The sequence below is a fragment of the Bidens hawaiensis genome, unplaced genomic scaffold (genome assembly GCF_021521415.1).
Source record: "Bidens hawaiensis isolate Kalapana, Puna unplaced genomic scaffold, B.hawaiensis_p1.1 tig00001717_1, whole genome shotgun sequence".
Classification (NCBI taxonomy): domain Eukaryota; kingdom Viridiplantae; phylum Streptophyta; class Magnoliopsida; order Asterales; family Asteraceae; genus Bidens; species Bidens hawaiensis.
Window position 1 is genome coordinate 2,624,551 of NW_027491097.1, and position 15,118 is coordinate 2,639,668.

The following is a 15,118-nucleotide window of genomic DNA, read 5'->3' on the forward strand; positions in this document are numbered from 1 at the left end:
TGTTGTTGGTTCAGGATCTTCATGAGTGACTTCTATATTGTCTGAATTATCTGTTTCATAAACACACTCTCTTTGGGATTTTGACAAATGAGATTAAGCTTAGACTTTCTCCTGATGCAGTGTCATACTCTTTCATCACATAATCTTTCTTTTCAGAGTAATCTCTTACATCTGTAACTATATTTACTTTAGCCTCAATCTTAGGTTTCCAAAGGAATCCTTCAGGTTCATAACCATGTTTCAATAGAAACTTCTCATCACCAATAAGTTTAGTTGGTTTATTTCTAGGAAAGACACCTTTGATTCTTGCCTTCTCACTGCTTGGTGATCCTTGAGAACTATCAGATTGGACTGATTGTGTATCCCTTTTAAAATGATTCTCAAGGGCTGAAAGTTTTTCTTAACAACTTTCTTATTCTTTGTAGGAGACTTACTCCTTTTAGCTTGTTCAGTCACGTGTTTCTTGGCTTTCATTGATGGTTTCAAGCTATCTTCTTTCAATGTTTCCTTTTCACACACCTTTCCCATTCCCAAATATTTTTCATACTTCTGCTTGTACACAACAAAGTCTTGTCCATACTTTGTTTAATCTGGGACATGAAAAGGCTTGAATTTGAGTCTTTCATTGCAAGAGTGTGTGTGGTGACCATATTCATCACACTTCTTACACCAAACCTTTCCTTTGTATTTTTCATGATTACTTCCCTTTCTGAACCTTTCACTTGGTCTAGGTTCTTTGACACCAATAGTCTTCTGATTTTTTAGACTATCAAAATTGATTGAGAAAGGAACAAACTCCTCAATCTTAATGTCTTGTCTTTCAGTCTTGCTCTTTACAAACACAATTTTTAGCATATTCAGTGGTTCTTCATCTTGACTCTCTCTATGTCTTGACTGCCTCTTTTCATATTTTGCAATTGTTTCCACTTCTCCAATATCAAGAACCTCATGATTAGAGAAAACAGGGTAAATTGGGATAAATTTTTCAACATCCACATTTTCATTCACCTTTTTCTTGTTGTTCTGCTTTATCCTTTCCAATACTGCTTTGTTTGGAGGCTGTACAGCATTGTAATTTACCTTCTTCTTTTCACATATGTCAAAGGACATATGCTCTCTCTTCATTCTTTCATTCTGTTTCTTCATTCTTGGTGTGACAGTTGGATACATTGGAACTTTGTCAATGGATTCTGGTTTCTTGTATTTTCTTCCTCTTTTAGCATCTTTAATTTCCTCATCAGTGATTTGATCACTCAAGTCATCTTAATTTAATCAATTGAATCAAAGTCATCTTCAGAGACTTGAACAGCAATTGACTTTTCTTCTTTCATATCTTTCTTTACTACAAATTCTCCTTGTTCATTCACCTCAACATTCTTATACAAATCCACAAATTCTTCTTTGTCTTGAAAAGCATCTTTGAATTGTTGTAGATATGCATTTCTTTTCTCTTTATCAACTTTTGGCGTAAAGTTGTTGTTGAATGGTGGTGTAACTGCCTTGTATTTGTCTTCTTCCTTTACATGGTTTAGAATACCACAGATGTTTCCAGTGGAAACCAAGTTTTTCAAGAATTCATTGTCAACTTGCAGTTTTGTGTTCTGCACTTTCTCTTCTATAATCATTTTCTTCAACCCTTCTATTTCAGTTGTGAACCTTTTCTGAGCTCTGTAACAACTGATACAGTCATCTTCAAGAATCTTTATCCTTTCTTCACTAATCATCTCACTAGGCTCATACTCATTGATAATGCTTTGTTTCTTGAAACACTCACTTTCCAGCTTGCCTACTTTTACTTTTAACTCATTGATAATTTCATTTAAATCAATAGTTGGAGCAGAGTGTACCTGAGATGATGATCCAGTTTCTTTCTCAATTATGGCCATGAATTCCACATTTGCTTTCTTGATATCATCTGCAATGTCTTCTTCATGATTGCTCCAATCTAAACTACCCTCATGTTGTGTAGTTACATCAACATTTCCTTGATTTCTGATCTGATTTTGGTTGTTTGGAACAGGGTTGTTTGGACAGTTTGAAGGTTTTGGTTGTTTTTTCTTTGAAACCCTTGATTCTATGGCACTCCTTGATTATGATTATTCATTTGAGGCTGGAAGTTGTTGAAGTTGGTAATATAGTTGTTGGGATTGTTGTTAAAGTTGTTGTTGAAGTTGTTGTTGTTGGTTCTCTGCTGATTCTGTTGATATTGAGGTTGTTGATTTCTTTGTTGGTTTTGAAACTGGTTCATTTGAAAGTTTCTTGGCATGTTACATTCTCTTCCAAAATAACCAGGTTGTTGACAATTATAGCAAATGGCTTTTGACTTATCAAAACCAATTCTTTAATTTGGCCCTGATAGAAGTGACCTACCAGTCCTGTTGTATAGCCTCTTGCTTCTAAGAGCCAACATGGCTACTTGCCACTTCAAATCCATGTCCTCCAAGTCATCAGCATCTATTTGCTCAAGATCATCTTGTACCACACTTGTGTGAATTATATTCTTTGCAACAAATGCATTATATGACTCTGTAAACATTGAAAGCAAGGCCTATGTTTCTCTGCCTTGACAATTTCCACCACTAGTATGAGGTACATGCCCAGTTGCCATTGAGGCAGAATCAGTGTCATCAATCAGTTGCACATTGAACCTTTACTGGTTTCCAAGATTACTTGTGCTACCATGAACAAAATATTTTGGAGTATCAGCATTAAGCTCAAATGGCTCTTCAATAATGGGAATTTGTTGTTGATTCTTGGTAGTCAAATTTCCCATGGGTGCAATCAATGCATTTGAAACATTGAAGCAAGGTCTTTCCTCCTTAATCATCTCATTCTCTATAATCTCAATCTCTGCTGCCTGAAGGAAGCACACTACATCATCCAATTTCAAATCATTGAAGTTGTGCTTCTGAAGAATGAATTTGCAAGCAGTGTACCATTCCTTTGGCATTGAGTTTAGCAGCTTTGTATTCAAATCAATGTCAGTCATGACATAGTCTGTGGTTCTGAGATCATTCACTATTGCTAAGAACCTTTCAAGAATGGACTTCAACCTTTCTCCATCTTTATACTTAAACCTCTCTAACTGTTGTTTCAGACTCTGCTTCTTGATGTTTTTGAGCTCAGTGTTTCCTTCAAACATTTCAAGGATTACATCATACATTGCTTTTGCATTGGGATGATGTGCAACCTTGGTGAGTATCTCCTAAGATAGACCTAACTTTAACATTGCTAAAGCCTTGTCATCTACTTTTCTCATTCTTTCTCTCACATATGCAGTTGCAGCTTGATTTGCACCATCCTCTTCAGTGCCTTGTGGACCTTCCTTGATTGACTTCCACATATCCACATCATTATAGCAAAAGACTGCTTCAAACAAGACTTTCCATTTTGTGAAATTTTCCTTTCCATACAGTCTAGGAATCTTGTTAGTAGACACTTCTTGTTCTTTGTAACCAGCCATTTTGTGAAATCAAAAATAGTTTCTTTGTAAAAACAGAGTTCAAAAATAATCAGATATGAAAACCGGTTGTTCAGATCTGATGTGTCTGATGCGATTAGAACAAGATTTATACATAAAAATTAACGCTTTAAATAAAATAAGGAAGAGAAGACACCAAAAGATTGTAGATCTGGAAGAAAAATGAAGAACAGAGCTGCTGACGTCACTTTTCAATGCAACGGTGGTCTGCTTACGTCATCTTTCTTCAAATCTTCAATCAGCAACATGAATCTTTCCAAAATAGCAGCAACAAGCTCTGATACCACTTATCAGGTCCCCGATTTCAGGTATATCTTACACAAATCAAGTCATAACTCACACAAATAAATGTGTCGACAAGGGAGTTAATGACGGGTTGCTATATTTAGAAAGATTATTGTTATTAATGGAGGAATCAATAATAAGCAGGGTAGTTGCTAACAATAATCAAAGGTAACTAACACACACAAGATTCACTCAAAAGAATTCCATTCATATAATGTTCATCATACAAAGGTAATCGATTTAGGGTTTCTTGATAGGAAATTTATATCCGTACGATTTAAGACAGCCGTCACACTCAAAATATTCTCTCTGAATTAATGAATATGTCTCCCTTAGGAGGCATGCCCTAATTATTCCTTTTATAGGCCTGACACCTCCTTTACAGCTGTCATTCCTTCTAGAAACCCTAAATGCTAAAACATATTCAAATTACATATTCAAAGTTATTCTAAGTGTTAAACAAGTCTTTCGGGTAGGCTTTGCAACAATATTCATTTTCCAAGTATACTCTGTACTCTTCCTTACTTCAGCACTTGATAACATAGATGTGTGCTCGGGATCAGTTTCCGGGTAGACTTTACTTGAAGAGTATTTTACCAAGTAAAATACTCACCGGGTACACTTCAACCTTCTTGACTTTGCCAGACTTTGCCCGACAAACCCATACGAGCAACCTTGTTCTTCAATGATGTTTCGGTCAAAAATTGACAAAGCAACTTTTGATCAAATTAGTGCGTGAGGTGAAGTGCTTGTTGATTGTAAGATTGAACACAACGATATGATTACGAGGGAAAAAACCCTTGATTATGATAATCTTCGTTTTGGTCAAGAGTTTACAACGTAATCTTTAGACGAATCTCTTCGGTTAAAGATTATGAACATAACTTTTGGTCGAATTAACGCGTGATTATTATGATCTCCGGCACAAAAAACCCCTGGACGGTGAAAACTATCACCGTCGATATTATTAATAATAAAACCGGTGATTACAAAGGTTAGAGCTGATAAGTGATCGTTAGCTAAGTGATACAATGAGTAGTAGTAGCTAAACAAGTGAGTTGTGTGTGACCTAAGATACTATCAGCTCATATTTATAATAAGAAGATTAAAACTGCTATTCCGATTATTCAGGAAACCCTAGACTATTCCTTCAACAAGCCGTTGCCGCCCACGTTCTTTGTTGACGAAGTTCAAGTATCATTCCGTCATAATCAACATTCTTATAAACATATTTAACACGTGCTCTTATTTGCAAAACAATCAGATAATATAGGACAACTGAATTAGTCAACGTACCTTCCTCAGAATAGCAGCTTAAGTCGTTATCCTTAAATTAGGCTCAATTCCGAGGATGAAAATCCGCACCCAACAATTGCCCCCAATTTTTACTGCGTGACAGCTGTAAAAATTTTGAATTCCAAAAACAATAATATCTCTGTGATGTGAAATGACGTGTGCGGGAATCGAGGAGACTCTACAACTGCTTCTCTAGGTTATAATTAAAGCATTTTCAGTCTTCTACACCACAATCCTCTTTCGCTGGTTCATAATCAGGTTAGTTCTCGTCCCTTGTTTTCTTAATTTCTTAAAGTATTTCTTCCGATCCACAAAAAAAATGAGGAAAAGAACACCTCGTGCGCCCAACCCTTTCTCTTTTGCAACCTCAGATGATTTCATCGATCAGGCTCTCATTTCGGCCACCGACGAAGACCAGTGTCTTTTTAAAGTTTTATATATTAGATTTCTGAAAGAGTCGGGTTTGCTACCTGCTGGAACTATCATTAGGCCATATGATCCCAAAGTCAAAGCTGACTTTTCCTCTAAAACCTGGAATTGCTTTTTCTATTACCCCTTTTCGATTGGCCTTTTATACCCGTTTTCCCCGATTATCCAAGAGTTTTTTGACGTCACTGGGTTCTCATATTCTTAAGTCATGCCGATGGTATGGAGGGTTCTAGCTACAGTGGATCGACTGAACAAAACCCATGGGTTGTCCATAGGCGTTCCTGAAATAGCAGCGACTTATAACCTCCGGACTCACAGATCTTTCTGCTACTGTCTTCAGTCTAAATCCAACCGTCTTTATATGATTCCCAAGGTGTCTAGTAGTGACCCGGATTGGAAGAAACATTTCTTTTTCGTTCTTCGTGATTCTATTCCTGATGGGATGAACTTGCCTACTAAATGGGTTCATAAGGGTAGGAAATTTGTAGGATAAAATTTCTTTTTGCAAACGATTTATCTTAATATGGTTTGTTCTTTTGACAGTTGTGTTTGAGGATTTGATAAATTCTAGGAAGGATACGAAAAAAAGGATCAAGGCGTTGTTCAAGGTTCCAGCAGAGGAGATGGAGTTTTGGTTAGGGGAAGAAATAGGAGAAACAAGTGGGATTGCTGCGAAACCCGCTGAGAGTATGACTTTTGGTAAGTATTTTGGGGATTTTAGGTTTTCAAGGGATTTTGTTATCTTGAAAATAATTTGATAAACCATTGTATAGGGATGCCGAAGCCAAAGTCTTTTAGCTTAGTTGATTTGGATGATCTCATTAAGGACAGAACTGTGGTGAAACAAGAACACTGCAAGACACTTTCCCCTTCGGTGAGAATTGTGACTACTCGCCAAAAAAGTGTTGCACAGAAGAAGAGGAAAGCCACCACTTCATCTGAGACCGAGCCCTTCAGCAAATGACCACCACTGATGCTGTAGAGAAGCTTCAAGCTCTTGCTAACTTTCTCGGGACAATAAGTATTTTTGTTTATCCTGAAAATAGTAATCTGCAGAAAACTAATGTTAATTTGGGAATAACAGAAAATCGAAAGTTACCGTCAGATATCCCAGGATGCTGAATTGTCCAAGAAAGAGGCTGAAGCCAAGCTCGCCGATCTCCTACAATCTGTTGACATCAAGGACAAGTTGCTCAAAAAGAAGGACAAAGAGATTTTGGATCTCAAAGCCTCTTTTGAGTTGGAGAAGACTGAGTTTTTTTAGGAGACCAAGAAGTGTGCAGCCACCAGGATTCTGGAGTCGATGATCAAGATATCAGAGGAAGCGCAAGCAAAAGGTCACATGATGGATTCTTGGAATTCCGTAGCTTGGAAAAAAAACTCAAGACGCTAAGGGGGGAGAAGCTTGAAAAGGATGAGATGGCTGGGACTTCCAAGGTGATCAAGGAGGCTGGAGCTAATGAGGATGCGAAAGAGACTAAGGCTGGGGAGGCGACGAATTTGGAGAAGAAGGAAGGTGACAATGTTGAAGGTGGGAAGGTTTGAACCTGGTTTCCAGGTTGTTTTTATGTGTTTTCAATGGTTGTTTTGAACAATTTCTATTTGGGTTATGTAAGGATAATATAGCAAGCTCAGGATAATGGTTTGGGTGGAGGGATCCTGGTTCAGGACGAAATCCAAATCGTCTTTTATTTTTCTGTATTAGAACAATTATGATAGTTCGGGTGGATGGGCTCCGTTTTGAGTGAAACCCGAACTATCTTTTCCTGCATTATAATATTAGTACAAATTTTTATGACTTATATTGGCATCCTTTCACTTTTTATGTTTTTTGAAAAATCTAAGTTTTATGAAAACTTTCTTAGTAATAGTTTTAGTTATACCAATAAACCAATATCAAGTCATAAACTTTATATAATATGAAAGATAAAATATTTGCAAATAGTTAATCATACCAGAACCGTGTATCAATTAACCTGGAAATTGTCTAGACCGTCTTATCCTTGCAATAAAATCATTGTTTAGAATATTCTTCTAATCCTGGGGATATAGCAATAGAATTGTAATACTAGTATTATCCTGCTAATACTTTTAGAAATTCTGGCGACAAGGCCTAAATAAACTGGCGACAAGGCCCTTTAGAAGAGATGAAAAATCTCTTAAACCATTAGAAACGAACTTGCGACATGGCCTTTTAGAAGAGATGAAAATCTCTTAAACCTTAGGAATGAACTGGCGTCGAGGCCCTCTAGAAGAGATGCAAATCTCCTAAACCTTAGATTATGGTACGTCTACCATAAACTTGTGATTCAAACCAATTACCGAGGATAACGAAGTAACAAGTCACTATATTTCATGTGCTGGCCCCGCCTCTCAAACTAATGCTGAATAAATGTGCGCTACGGGCGACCTTAAGAAGAGATGAAAATCCCTCAAACCTTAGAAGAGGTGAAAACCCCTTATACCTTAAGGATAAGCTGGCGAAGAGGCCCTTTGATACTGGCGATGAAAGCCCAAGTTAACTTCATTCTCCCATATCTACAAAACAGTCAACTATAAGTGAGGGGTGGGTGTTAGCCTTGCTAACATCCCTCTGATGCTTAAGTCAGTACCTTGTTTGAAGAATAATAACTTAAAAATGAATAAAAGTACAAGTATGAGTACATACCTTGACCTTTTAGTATAACAATCATCATCGGGATAGAAGTCTTACATGAAATATTTTTTGAGATGTATAGCATTCCAAGCCCTCGGTAGTAAGTCACCATCCAAAGTAGACAATTTGTATGCCCCCTTTCCTGCTTCTGAATCGATCTAGTAAGGACCTTCCCACTTTAGTGCGAGCTTCCCATCCGTAGGATTGGTAGTATTTTGAAAAGCTTTTCGGAGAACCAAATATCCTTCTTGAAATCTTCGAACTCTGATATTCTTGTTGCAGGACTTTGCTATCTTCTGTTGATAAGAAGCCATTCTGATTTTTGCCAAATCACGGAGTTCTTCTACCGCGTCTAGATATTCAAGTAGACTTCGAGTATTATCTTCGTGATTTGATGACCGACTCTGGCCATCGGGATAACCATTTCTGTGGGGATAACTGCTTCAGCTCCAAATACTAATGAGAAAGGAGTCCGACCAGTAGCATTCTTTGAAGTGGTTTTATCTGCCTAAATAACATAAGGTAGTTCCTCGGCCCACTTTCCTTTCTTAGACCCCAACTTTTTCTTCAGGTTATTGATAATGAATTTGTTGCTTGATTCAGCCTGTCCATTAGCTTGAGGGTGGACTGGTGTTGATGTGATCATCTTGATTCCCCAACTGGCACAGAAGTTAGTTGTTCTCTTGCCGATGAATTGCGAGCCATTGTCACACACTATCTCTGCCGGAATCCCAAATCTTGTCAGGATATTGCGCTTGATGAATGAGATAACTTCTTTCTCTCTGACTTGAACAAAGGCTTCCGCTTCGATCCACTTCGAGAAATAATCCGTCACAGCCAACATAAAGACTTTTTCTCCTGGGGCTCTTGGTAATTTCCCCACGATATCCATCCCCCACTTCATGAAAAGCCAAGGGGATATAATAGGATATAATGGTTCTGATGTCTAGTGCAAAATGTTGCTGTGTCTCTAGCATGCATCACATTTCTGAGAATAATTCATAGCATCCCGCTTCATCGTCGGCCAGAAATATCCCGTCCCCGGGATCTTGGAGAATAGTGCTATGCCCCCAGTGTGATTCCCACAATCTCCTTTATGGATATCCTGAATAACTTCTTGAGCTTCTGCCTTCTCCAAGCACCTAAGATATGGTCCTGCAAGAGATTTTCTGTATAATATATCATTCATTATTGTATATGGGATTACCTTTGTGCGAAAAGCTCTTGGGTTTTCGTCCTTGGGAATAACTCCTTCCTGAATATATTCCTTGATTGGAATAATCCAAGAACTTTCATTATCCTCAGGATTCGTGACTCCCATATCTCTACCATCTTCTGATATTTCATTGACACCTTGTTCTTCTATTGCTGGGCTCAGGATATGTATGATAGGGATCTTGACACCTTCCGGTATCCTGAAGGATGAAGATAAATATGCTAGGCATATGCTTCAACATTCTCTTCTCTAGGTACCTGTGAAATATTAAAAATTTCAAAACACTTTGCTAGGTTCTTAACTAGCTCTAGGTATTTCATTAGTCTTTCTCCTCTAACAGTGTATGAACCATTAAAATGATTAGTTAATAATAATGAATCAATATATACTTGAATAAACCTGATTTTCATGTCGATTGCTAATTGTAATCCTGCTATTAAAGCTTCATATTCTGCCTCATTATTTGTGGCTTGAAATCCGCAGTATATGGATTGAGGTATAATGTCCCCCTGTGGCGATTTTAGCAGAATCCCGAGACTTGTCCCTCTAACATTTGAAGCACCATCAGTGTATAAAGTCCACTTATCTTTTGTTTCTTCAAGTTGTTGGACTTCCAAGTCTGCCTTTACTTTAAGTTCACTGGTGAAATCAGCCACAAAGTCTGCTAATGCCTGGGATTTGATAGCAGTCCTAGGTTCATATGTTATATCATATGCACTTAGCTTTACTGCCCATTTTGTCATTCTACCTGACATTTCTGGTTTTCTCAAAACAGACTTAATAGGATAATTTGTTTTAAGACATATAGGGTGAGTTTCAAAATAATGTCTAAGTTTAGTAGATGCCATAATAAGTGCTAAAATTAATTTCTCAAGATAAGAATACCTGGTTTCAGCATCCAGAAGACTTTTACTTACATAATATATTGGATGTAGTTGATCTTCGAGATCTTTAGCCAAAACTGCACTTATAGCATTATTTGATACAACAAGATATAGAGATTCACCTTCCTCGGGTTTTACCAGTAGAGGAGCAGAAGAAAGATAAGCTTTAAAGGATAATAAAGCTTCCTCATGCTCTGTGACACTCGTCAATTTCAGGTTAACTCCGTTAATTCAAACTCCGTCAATTAAAACTTAAGATCACTTGATCTATAACGCACATCTCATTACATTTAAACTAGGGTTTTAAATGACGCATGACAATCACTACACATGTAGTCTTTCGGGATTGCACCGAAACGCACACGAGTCGACTCAAACCATTGGTGAACAAACGACAAACATCAAAACAACAATACGTGATAATTATGTGTTAACATATATGTTACTTGATATGTTATGTGTAATGCTAAACACAAGAAGTAAGAACTAATTGTTTACACTAGAAAATTAATAACTAAAAGTAGAGGGGCCATTGTGTAACATATTATTATTATTATTATTATTATTATTATTATTATTATTATTATTATTATTATTATTATTATTATTATAATTAACAAAACCCTACCCTCCCTCCCCTCTCCCTAGACCGATCGGCCCCCTGTCTGTGACATTCGCGACAAAACGAGGTACACTATATTCATTACGAAACAAGTAAACGATAAATCGGTTAATTCGTAGAGCTTAAACGAGTAACCGACCGATACTAATTATGACCCGTATACATACTGAGGGGTCATATACGAGTTATATATATGTTATAGAGGCTAACATATTGATATTTAGGCCCCAGTACGTTTAAAACTCTTTAAACGAAAAAGGTTTCGTTTATCGATACGCTATAAGCTTAAACGCAATCGTTAATATCAAAACAAGCATTGTAGCATCCGTTAAGCCGAAAAAGATTTATAAAACACTTATATGACATGTTCTAAGCAATCCGTGAAAATATTTTGAAATTTTACAACGAGTCAGTACGTTTTTCTTATTTTACAAAAAATAAGCTGAAAAACACTCGTTTTTGCGCTATTTCTCACACCCGAATTAATTTTCTTGCGAAAAACCGAACCCGAACTAAATTTGAAGTGGGCTTTTCATGTTTGGGCTTGTATAATCAGATTAATGGCCAAAACAGCCCATTATGGGCCACTCCTTGGTTCCGATCGGCCAGCCCACCCTACCTCACATTTTTTTTATATAACTTACTCCTTAAGCCTTATTATTTATTCTAACTCATAAAAATTTGAAGTCCAAGCAGCTGCAAAGTAGAACTCCAGAAACTTTCAAAAGTTACATCAAAAACCTAAGGTAATTAGTGATTTTTCTTTGAGTTTTAACCATGATTAACATAGTTTAACCATGAAAAATTAATCCTTGATTAGTTTTAAACATGTTTAACCATCCAAAAATCATAAAAATCAAGTAAAATCATGTTTTGATGTTAAACATGTTTATAAACCAGGAACATATACCTTTTTGGTCAAAAACGCGGATTAGAAGATGAATACAACGTTTTTACGGTTAGAAAGTTCGGTTTGAACCCAAAACCGAAACCCTAATTATCAAGGCTGTTACATAGATGATTTATGCTTGGTTTGATGTTATATGATATGTAGATATACTTAGTTTGCAACCCGAGATCCGGAGAGTCGTTTAAGCTAGCAAAACTCATCGAAAACCGACAAGGTAAACCCGTAACACTCTTTTAGGGGCTGTTTAGTATTAGGTTGTGACGTGTTTGTTGTTAGCTTGTGAATACTTGTAGGGACATTAGGGATCATATAAATGAGTCCATGTTCAAATTTGGTAATTTTTCGATAAACGGAGAATATTTGGTGAATTTATTTCCGTTTATGAGCGTTTATTTGGGAAAAATAGCTAAACATATTGAAAAATTCTAAAAATTGGTTTTGGAGTTTAATATGTGATGGTAAGATCACTGGTAAAGTTTGGGGATCATTGGTAATGTCTATGTATGGTTTGTGCAATCATGGTTTAACCGAATTTTAACAGCCGAAAAACGCACAAAAAGGCATTTTGTCAAAAGAGTTAGGTTCTGGAGATTTTGCAGGGGCTATGTAATAACATTGAGGCGATTTGTAAAAATTATCGGATTTTTCGGAGGTCGTTTGATATAAACGGGCCATTTATTACACGATTATAACCTATTAAATGAATTTTTATAAATAAATAAATAATCATAAAATTTCTGAAAATATTTTTATAAAATTCACCATGTCTTAATGTATTTTCACAAAAATTTACATAATTTATATATAAGTACATATTTAGTTATGATTAATCAAAGATTTAAATTATAATTGTTTTAACGAAACCGGGAGTTTTGTGTTTAACGGACTGACTGGTATGTCAAAATGTCAAAAGTGGTCAAATATCATATTTTTGAATGATATTGATAAAAACGAACTTTTTACGAAAATTCCGGACAATTCGGGTGGATTGTGCGCGTTTTGTATAATCAAACCCGTGTGAAAACGGAAACGAACCCTGCGATCAAACCAGACACCGAAACCTTAAAATTCTTTCATAAATCAAATCATTTTATCAATCAATATATTTACGTAAGTTTATGTGATCTTACCTAATCCCGAAACGTATAAACAATCAACTGGGCTAGGCTCGGGAAACGGTGAAACTGAGCCAAATCCAGTTTTAAACATTTCATAGTATACAACGTCACAATCTAAGACTATGGTCATGTTCTGGGCCTAACAGTTATACCCAGATTATCTATACAGCCCGACTTAGCTTGAACACTGTACTAGTATTAACGATACGATACCGTTTATAGGAATCAGGCTATAAACGAGGCATCTGACTTATTGATACGTAATTTTCGTGCGAACTACGATAAGGTGAGTTTCACGACCCCCACTTTCTAAACTGTTTTACGAACTTTTGGGGTGAAAAGCATGTTTACATATACTGATATACTTGAAAACGTGTGATGATGTGGATTATCTAAGTACTAACACTTGACAAGTCCCCACAAACACAAGTGATTAACTTCGTGCCGGTGACGTGTGGATAGTACTATCGGTTTGACAAACCCAACTGACAGAGCCGGAGGGGTATGCCGGAACATATGTAAACCCAGTTGCACATTGTCATTATATTTTTACATACTGCTATGTGGTGTTAGACATAGTACATACTTGGGGCAAGGTGGCTGTTAAATGCCAACGGGAGTGCATGGGCAGTGGAGGCCATTTGTTTTAGCTCGTTTCGGTTTCACTTGTGGCTAAGTATAATACATCATACACATACATATATACATACACACTGTAAACTTTACGAACTCGTGTACTAATTTCATTGACACTCGTGAAACTTGAAACTCACCAACTAGACGTAGTTGACCCGTTTTAACATGCTTTTCAGGTAAAGCAAAAGTGGAATGATTTGCTTACATGCTTGGTGTTAGAAGGAAAGTTGAATAGCTGTGAATAGACGCTGATATAATACTGAATAAGAAGCTCGTAAACCGGTTATGTGTTTTTTACCAAGTTTGTAAACATAGTACCTACCAATGTAATATGGTGTAATTTAGCTGTTGAATTTCTTTATAAACAATGTGGTTGATACCAGTGTTATCTGTTACATTCCCGTATTACGCTTCCGCAACTACCTAGTCGGGGTGTGACAGAAGTTGGTATCAGAGCCATTGGTTATAAAGAATTAGGATGTCCCTTAGGATACCCTAAGATAATCGTAGGCTCGATTAACTCTGGGAATAAAATAATATTAAATAATATACACGAATGATTCTCGTGATGAACGCGAATGGACAAGTGGGTTATTATGGTCCGGAACGTAATAACGGACTTGTTTGTACCAGGGAATTCGAGAGGAAGTCAATAAACAATCGAATAGGTAAAAACAGCAACATATGTGTATAAAATATAATAATAAATAAATATTTGTGTATATAAACGATTATTTGTGCTTATGTGTATAAATACCTGCATGTATTTTACTATGATTAATATAGAAGGATATTATTCTTATCACTAACCATTGTGCAGGAATATGTCAAGATCTACTGATCGTTTATCTAATACCCTACCAACATGGTCTGAGGATGAGGAGGAGGATCCAGAAGAAGAAACTGGGGAGGAATCAGAGGAAATGGAAGAACGTTCAGATGCGGTAATTCCTCACGAGGTACCCTCAGATCAACCCGACTTATCGGGTTACCGTTGTGACACCTACCCCCCTAGGGAATCCCCTAGGAATGTTGTAGAACAGGGAGCTACTAGTGCTTATCATTCACCTGTTAGAGCACCCAGATCCCCTACTCCACCTGTACAGCATACACCAGTACCCCCACCCACTATTAGAAACCGTCAGACCGCTCGTATTTCAGTGCGCCCACCTGAGCACACCTCTCCCCCACCTCGATCTACGTATCATAGGGGAGAAACATCACGTGTCCAGGTCACTGAGATACCTATTCCTACTTGGGGTTTACCCGCCCCGGTACCGAGCCACCTCGTCATTCTGATTCAGCATGGTTTGGTTTAGCGAATGATCAACTTTTAGAACAATCACATTCGATAAATAACCTAAACCAGCATAGACATGATATGCAAGATCACATGTGGTACATGCAGCAAGAAATCAGAATTGTGCAAAGATTCAGTGCTCACAGCCACGGGCGTCAGGATCGGGCAATGATACTACTAGGGGTATGCTTAGCGGTTAATGCGGCCCTAGTGGCTGCTGTTGTTTGGTTGTGGCTTCATGTTACAAAGGATGGATAGGACATAGTAGTCTAGCCTTATGTATAT